Here is an 8,379-nt window from a genome sequence, read left to right as displayed (position 1 = left end):
ACTAATTTTTTCCTTGAATAAGTGCCAGTGTCCCACAGATTCCAACACTTCAATAGTCAAATTGTTATTGAATAGCGTCGATCAAAGACTGTAGATTATGCATGTATGTGTGTGTATGTTTTACATACACTCACATACATATATAATCCTAGTCTGATAATGCATATTAAATCTGATCGAGCACTTCATATCAAACTAAGATAAAATATGTACATGTATATTTCCATTTGATTCCTTGCATAATGCTCTTGTAATCGATCCATTATGTATCTCTTATGTATTACATAATCAGTCACAAATTAGTTAGTACTAACTACTAACTAACTAATCTAATCATGTAGAAGATTAGATTAGCTAGTTAATACTAACTAATCAATTTGAAATCCCGTGACTATTGATATTGAAGGATTGTGACCTTTCTTGGAAGGTGTCCATTGGAATCAATATGTATGTACACCGATACTTGTAGTATTGACATCAAAATTAATAAATGCTCAATAACTTCAACATTAGATCAACATATATTATATTGCTCATTATCATTTGTATCCCCTCTTTCATTATATCTTATCTATATTGCATTCACAATATACAGTGATTAACATATTGCAGATTGAGTCACGAGGTTAACATATTGTGGATCTATACACAAAGATTATTATACTGCAGATTGAGAACCAGAGATTCTTTGGATTGCAGACAGGGCTTTTCACATATAAGGTGAATCAATTATTCTGAAGGTATTATATATTGAACATATTACTCAACATTGAAGAAGGTACATCTTCTCTCTTACCTACAAGTAAAAGCACAAACTAATTGATAAATTGTGATTAAATTTAAAAGATACATACAGTATGATAGAAGTTTAATTCATTTACATGGTATCAGTGCGCATGGTTATAACAAACCAAAATTAAACTTTAGTGTTCAGACTACATACTTTTAACATATAAAAATCACATTCAAAATGACAAGTGCAATAAGACTCAAGGATCACCATGAGGGAGTAAATGACTTCACAACATGGAAGCTACGAATAATGATGGTTTTAGATGAAAACAAAGTAGACTCACTTGTTAAAATTAAAAGTACTGAACTTGAGAATGAACTTGAAAAAATCATAATGGATTGAAGAAAACAAAAAGACTATGAAATTAGTAGGGATTCTATAAGGAGTCACATTGTGCCTATTGTAGCAAAATAAACTATGACATATCTCATGATCAAATCTTTAGAAAATACATTTGAGATAAATAACACCGGAAGGAATCTTGCATTGAAAACACAACTAAATCAGATAAGCATGAACAAAGGTTAATCTGTAAATGCTTATTTTATGAGAATTATAGAATTAAGAGATCAACTGTCAAATGTTGGATATGAAATAGACAGTCAGGAATTATCTTTAACAACACTAGCTGGTCTTCCAAGTTTATGGGAACCATTCAAACAAGGCATTAGTGGAAGATCAAAACTCCCTAAACTAGATCGATTGAGATTTGATTGTCTACAAGAAGGAGCTAGACTATCACCAAAAGGAATCAAACAAAAATTCTTAGATGAAGACATACAAGTTATTAATACAAATACGAAGAAGAAAGGAAATAAGAACTTCAAAAGAAAGAAGATTTTTCATGGGAAAGGAAAATATAGAAAAGATGCTTCTCAAGTTGAATGTTTTAGATATGATCAATATGGAAACTATGTTGTAAACTGCCATGACAGGACAAAGAAACAAGCATCTTATGCCCACGTTGGAAAAGTAAACTCACAAGAAGAATCTGAAAAGTTTCTATTTTATTCTGTGCTATCAAATCAAGTATCAAACAAATCAAGCACCTAGGTAATTGATAGTGGATCATCCAAACACATTACAAGATTCTAAGAAAATATGGAAACTATGGTAGAAGAACCTGATGAAGAAGTAACCATTGGAGATAATTTTGCACATCCTATAAAAGGTATAGGGACCTATACCATCAAATTAGAATCAGGCATGGAAATTCAACTAAACTATGTTCTTTACGTACTTGAAAGCAAAAGAAATTTAATATCCATTTCAGCTTTTGAAGCTAATGGATGCAAAATCACATTTATGAATGGGAAAGGTTTGGCTTGGCATAAATGCACCACATTTAAGAAAGCCAAACTTATAGGTATAAGGCAAGGTTATTTATATAAACTATGTACCGAACCTAAACCAGCTCTCATCCTTGAATCATTTGACATAAATTAAATCTGGCACAAAAGACTAGGGCACCTACACTTTAACGCCTTAAATTCCTTGGATAAATTGGTGACATGACTATCCAAATTAAACTCCTCACATGGTGGAACATTCAAAGGATGTGCTCTAGGTAAAAACCCCAAAGGATCATTTCACTCTAGCACTAGTAAATCCAAGAATATATTGTTACTAATCCACTTTGATCTATGTGGACCTATGTCAATACCCTTTAAAGGTGGAGCACTATACTATGTAATCTTCATAGATGATTTCTCAAGGAAAACATGGATATACTTCTTCAAATACAAAGAATTTGAGGAAGTCCTAAATAGATTCAAAGAGTTCAAAGCATTTATTTAAAATTACTATGAAAGGAAAATTAAGACCTTGAGAACTGACAATGGAACAAAGTAAACTTAAGATTTGTTTAAAGAATATTGTATTAGTTTAGGGATTGAGAGGGAGTTCACTGTACCCTACAATCCTCAACAAAATGGGGTAGCTGAAAGGAAAAACAATTGTAGAGGCAATAAGATCCATAATGCTTGATCAAAATCTAAATTCCTCCTTCTGGGTAGAAGGATCTAGGACAACTGTTTATATTCAAAATAGATGTCCACATTCTCATCTTGATAATAAGACTCCTAAAGAGACTTTTATAGGACAGAAACTTGATATAAGTCATCTAAGAATATTTGGTCGCCCAATATACATTCATGTACCCAAAGAGAAAAGAACTAAACTAGAACCCTCCAAAAGAAAAGGAATCTTTGTGGATATAATGAAACATCTAAACATATAGAATATTCATCTCTGGACAAAGATAGATAGAATCTAGTAGAGATGTTATATTTGAGGAAGATATTTTTTTAAAAGAACAAAAAATTATGATGAGTAAGAAAATCAAAATCCTAGCTTAAATAGAGATGTATGTCCTTCTCATGAAACTTAGTCAAAACATCCTGAAGACTCTTCTTATGAAAGTCCACCTGAATCAGAGAATCAAAATGAGTGTCTTGATGAAGATCTAAATTCCAACAAAAGGAAACAACCAATTTGGGCTAAGAAAAATTTGTTGCACTTGATCGAACATTCAGAGATAGCAAAAGACCCCACAAATTAACATATAATGCATTAATGAGTGAAATCGTTCATTATGAACCAACAAATATTGATGAAGCCCTCAAACAACAAGCCTAGAAGGATGCTATGAAAAAAGAATATCACTCCATCTTAAAAAATGATGTTTGGGATGTATTTCTTTGACCTAAGGGAAAATCAGTTATTTCTTCCAAATGGTTGTTCAAAATTAAACATGTTGTAGATGGTAGCATAGAAAAATGCAAAGCACATTTTGTTGCAAGAGGATTCTCATGAAAAGAAGGCATTGATTAGCAGCAAACTTTTGCACCTGTAGCCTTGTATACTTCTATTTGAGCTATGCTAGCTATTGGAACAACCAAAGGTTTGAAGGTTCACCAAATAAATGTGAAGACTTCATTCCTAAATGTAACAATAGAAGAAGAAGTTTATCTGGAGCAACCCGAAGGATTTATAGTTCATAATACATAAACTCATGTATGCAAACTAAAGAAGGCTCTATATGGAATCAAATAGGATCCTCGAGCTTGGTATGAAAGAATTGGCAAATACCTCTTCAGATTAAATTTCTCTAAAAATGTTGTTGATCCAAATCTCCACTATAAATATATCAATGGTGATATGATAATTTTAATTCTTTATGTTGATGACTTATTACTCACAAGAGAAGTTCACCTTATTATGCAATGCAAGAGAGATTTAACTTCTGAATTTGAAATGAAAGACTCAGGAATTCTTCACCATTTTCTAAGATTGGAAGTATTGCAGAAACTTGATGGTATATTTCTAAATCAAGGAAAATACACTATTGATATACTCAGAATTTTTGGAATGTTGAACTGTAGACCTATGTCCACTCCCATGGAGACAAACTTGCACAAATTAAAGGAAGCTACATAAAAATCCAAATTTGTTAATCCTACACTCTATAGACAAATTATTGGATCACTTACGTATTTGGTTAATACTCGACCTGACATATGCTATGCAGTAAATGCTTTAAGTTAGTTCATGTGTGAACCTCATGAAATTCATCTAGTTGCTACTAATCATATTTTGAGATACATGCAGGGTACTATTGGATACAATCTTAAATACAAGAATACTGATCTTGAATTACATGTATTCATAGATTTTGTTTGGGCTAGTTGTGTGACAAATCGAAAGAGTGCATCTGGGTATTGTTTTAGTCGAGGATCTGCAATGATCTCTTGGACAAGCATAAAACAATCCTCCGTTGCACAAAGCTCTACTGAAGCAAAATATATTATCGTTGTGTTGGGAACCATAGAAGCTATACGGCTCAGGAAGCTAATTGTGGGACTGTTTGGAAAACCTCTATTGCCCACTACCATTCTATGTGATAATCAAAGTAGTATCAAGCTATCTGAAAATCCAGTATTCGATGATCGGTCTAAGCACATTGAAATTCCTTTTCACTATGTTAGAGATATGGTAGAAAGGAAAGCCATTCAGTCAATATTGGTGATCAAACTACAAACATTCTCACCAAGCCTCTTTCTAGAATTAAAGTGGAGCACTTCAAAAAGAAACTTGGTATGATTGAAATGTAATTGAGACTCAGTCTCAAAAAATTATTTTATGTATAAACTTATATATATTCAAAGATGTTTAATGTGTAAACTCTTTTGTCATATGTGTGACTCTATGACTTATGGGCCCTCTACTTGTATACATTACATTAAGATGGCGATCTTTCTAATAATGTATACTTGTATTAACATTGTGAAGTGATGACTTTACAATGTTTTCTATCATGATGGATTTCATGTGAGATGATATCTTTTGTAGGTCATGATAGTAGGATCTCTTGAAACATGTTGATGAGATAACATGTGACGTGATGTATTTCAAATCATTATGTTCCCCTTGAGATAATCATGATGAGACACCATGATATGTTATGGTAGACATCATGCGACATGATGTTACTACACATACCATAACAAGGAATATATGAATATCATGAGACTTGATATTCATTAGACTCCTTGATATCACGAGTAAGGTGATATCTAAAATTTATACTTGTTGTCTTCCCTAGCTAAGAGGGAGAGTTATTGAATAGCATCAGTCAGAGACTACCTATTATACATGTATTTGTGTGTATGTTTTACATACACTCACATACATATATAATCCCAGTCTGATAATGCATATTAAATCTGATCGAGCACTTCATATCAAACTAAGATAAAAAAAAATTTACATGTATATTTGTATTCAATTGATCACAGGCAATTAATCATTACCAAACCCTGATTAGTAAATTATCAATTGTCCAAAATCCTTATATGTTGTATTAGCCCAGTCATAGGTTCTCACAACCCCCATTCCCATTTTTGAAAGTATGTTGTGGAATTGTTTGTTTTACTAAATTGTCGATGCTCCAAAATTCTTATATGTTGTATTCACCCGATCGTAGGTTATCACAACCTTACAACCCTCGATCCTTAGTTCTAAAGTCCCCATGGAGTGACTGGCGGGTTCAATCCTTAGCATAACAATACTAGGTTCTCCTATGTGCTTGTTTGTCATTATGTTTTTCTTAAGTAGGTTTTGCATGAGATTTGATCCACACCCAAGAACATTAAGGTTGTATTAAGTGTGCTTCACATCAAATTAATATAGTGTGTGGATGGTGAAAGTTTATTTTTCAGCTTGGCTTCTCAAATACTCTACTTTATTCGGCTCCCTCCACTGTGAACTCAAGTGAACTATAAACTCTTGTACTGATGATATTTTTTTATTAAATTTATTAGAGATTTAGATGGGAACCTTGGTATGAGGATTTCTCCAAAGGCAACCTATATGATTAAATAATTTGGGAGTTTCTATACTCATTTGGATCAATTACATACCTAAGAATATGAGGTTTTGGAAAAGGACCACCTAGACTTCCTTGTTTTCCCTCATACTGACTTATATTCCTGGAAATTTGTCACCAAATTGTTGTAGACAAATACAAATATCAACATGTGTAAAAAGGGATATTCCTTTCCTTTGGTCATAATCTTTTACATCCACAAAACTCACACATTTGACAAGATTTTTAATGAGCATTAGTCTTATCCACTAGATTTACTTATACACTTCTTTTGTTTGGTTTTTTAGTCTTCCTTTGATTCTCTTCCCCTTTTAAGTTTTTTTTGGTTTTATTAACTTTTCTTCAATCTTTATCAAAATGTAGCAACTCGACATTATCAATCTTCTAATGCTCGTACATTACTCAGCATCAACTATGAGTTCACTCGGCATCAACTAAAGTTTATTGATGCTTAGCATCAACTAAACTTTACTCGGTATCTATTGTTTTGCTCAACATACACTATAATTTTGTTTTACTTGGCTCCAATTGATTTTTTTCTTGACTTGAACTAACTTTGCTCGACACCTACTAAACAACTCGGTCAAGCTTGGCAAACAGTCTTTGAGTAACTTGTTCTTCTAAAGTTTCTAAGTGCAACAACATTTGCAACCTTAAGTAGATTATCAACACATCATATCATCACTATCTTAACTGATCCTTGTACTTCATTACATAATCATAACTCAACCTTTCCTCTAGGTGCTATTGTTACGTCTAATTGATCAAATCCTCTTCATCAATCAACTAAGTGATAGTACTTGAATCTTATAAGCAATTGTCTTACCAAAAAATAGCAGATTTGACATCAGAGACAAAACAATGATTGAAACACATATTCTGCTTCAACAATCTCCCTCTTTCAATAATCTCTTTTAGTAATGATCTTTTGAATCAGATCTCAACAATCTCCCTCTTTGCCATTGATGGCAAACCAAATTGATCAACCAAGTCACATGAGTGGTAAAAAACTTTATTCAACCAAACTAACTAGGTTAAAATAATAAGATAATACCAAAAAGAAAACTTGTATCAAAATTTCTCCCTTTATCAACTACTTCCATCTTCTAATTAGGTTACAAAAACTCTCTCTTATAGCTCCCTTTAAGTTTCTTTTCTTGTAACTCCCTCTTTACTAGGTAGATACATGTATTTCCTCTAATTAGCAATATCAACAATTATCTCCCTCTAAGATAACAATCTTTGATATACTTTCTAGGTGAATATTGTCTTTTGATATTCCTCCTCCTTTGCTCTTTCTCCCTAATCTATTTTGGAATCTCCACTTAACCTTTCTAACCAATGTCTCCCTCTTTGTACTTGCTCCCTCTTGGAACAATAAAACTTATCTATTTGTTGTTCAGTAGAATATCTCTTGTAGCTCTTTCTTCCTCATGCTCTGTCTCATGCTTTGTTTCCCTCTTAGATTTTGATCAATTTTTGCTATTTCTCCCTCTTTGACAACAATGCCAAAGACATATCATTTTTACATCTTAACATGCAGATATATAACTTTGCAGTATCTCCAATTTCTCCCTCTATCACCCTACTTGTGACTCATTTGGAATTTTAATAGTTTGATTACTTCAAGTAACATCTAAAGTAAGATCCTTTGCATCAATTTGTGACATTTGACAATTAACTTGTTTGATGCAGGGAAGTCCTCATGTTACTTAGATAGCCTTTGATAGGGGTATCACCCCTAAGTTACCTCTTAGATATACATGTGCATCCTTAGGTAATGGTTTTGTGAAGATATCAACAATTTGTTCCTTTGTGTTGACATACTCCATCTTCACCTCTTTGTCTTCAACTAGCTCTCTCAAGTAATGATACTTGATTGCAATGTGCTTTATCTTGGTGTGCATCACTGGTTTCTTTGATAAATTGATAGCACTAGTGTTATCACAATAATGTATCACTAGCTCTGTGATCTCCTCCTTCATTCTTTTGAGTAGCTACTTGACCCATACAATGTTTGTGCAGTTTATAGCAGCAGCAACATATTCAGCTTCAGCAGTAGATTGTGAAGTACAACTTTATTTTTTACTAATCCATGTAACTAGTTTTTTGCCTAAGAAAAGTGCTCCACCACTGGTGCTCTTTCTATCATTTACATTTCCATACCATTTAGCATCATTGTAGACTCTTAAGTCAAACT

The sequence above is a fragment of the Cupressus sempervirens genome, chromosome 2, assembly GCF_028749045.1.
Source record: "Cupressus sempervirens isolate cs-2001-9-10 chromosome 2, ASM2874904v1, whole genome shotgun sequence".
NCBI lineage: Eukaryota > Viridiplantae > Streptophyta > Pinopsida > Cupressales > Cupressaceae > Cupressus > Cupressus sempervirens.
Note: the sequence above shows the minus strand (reverse complement) of the source record.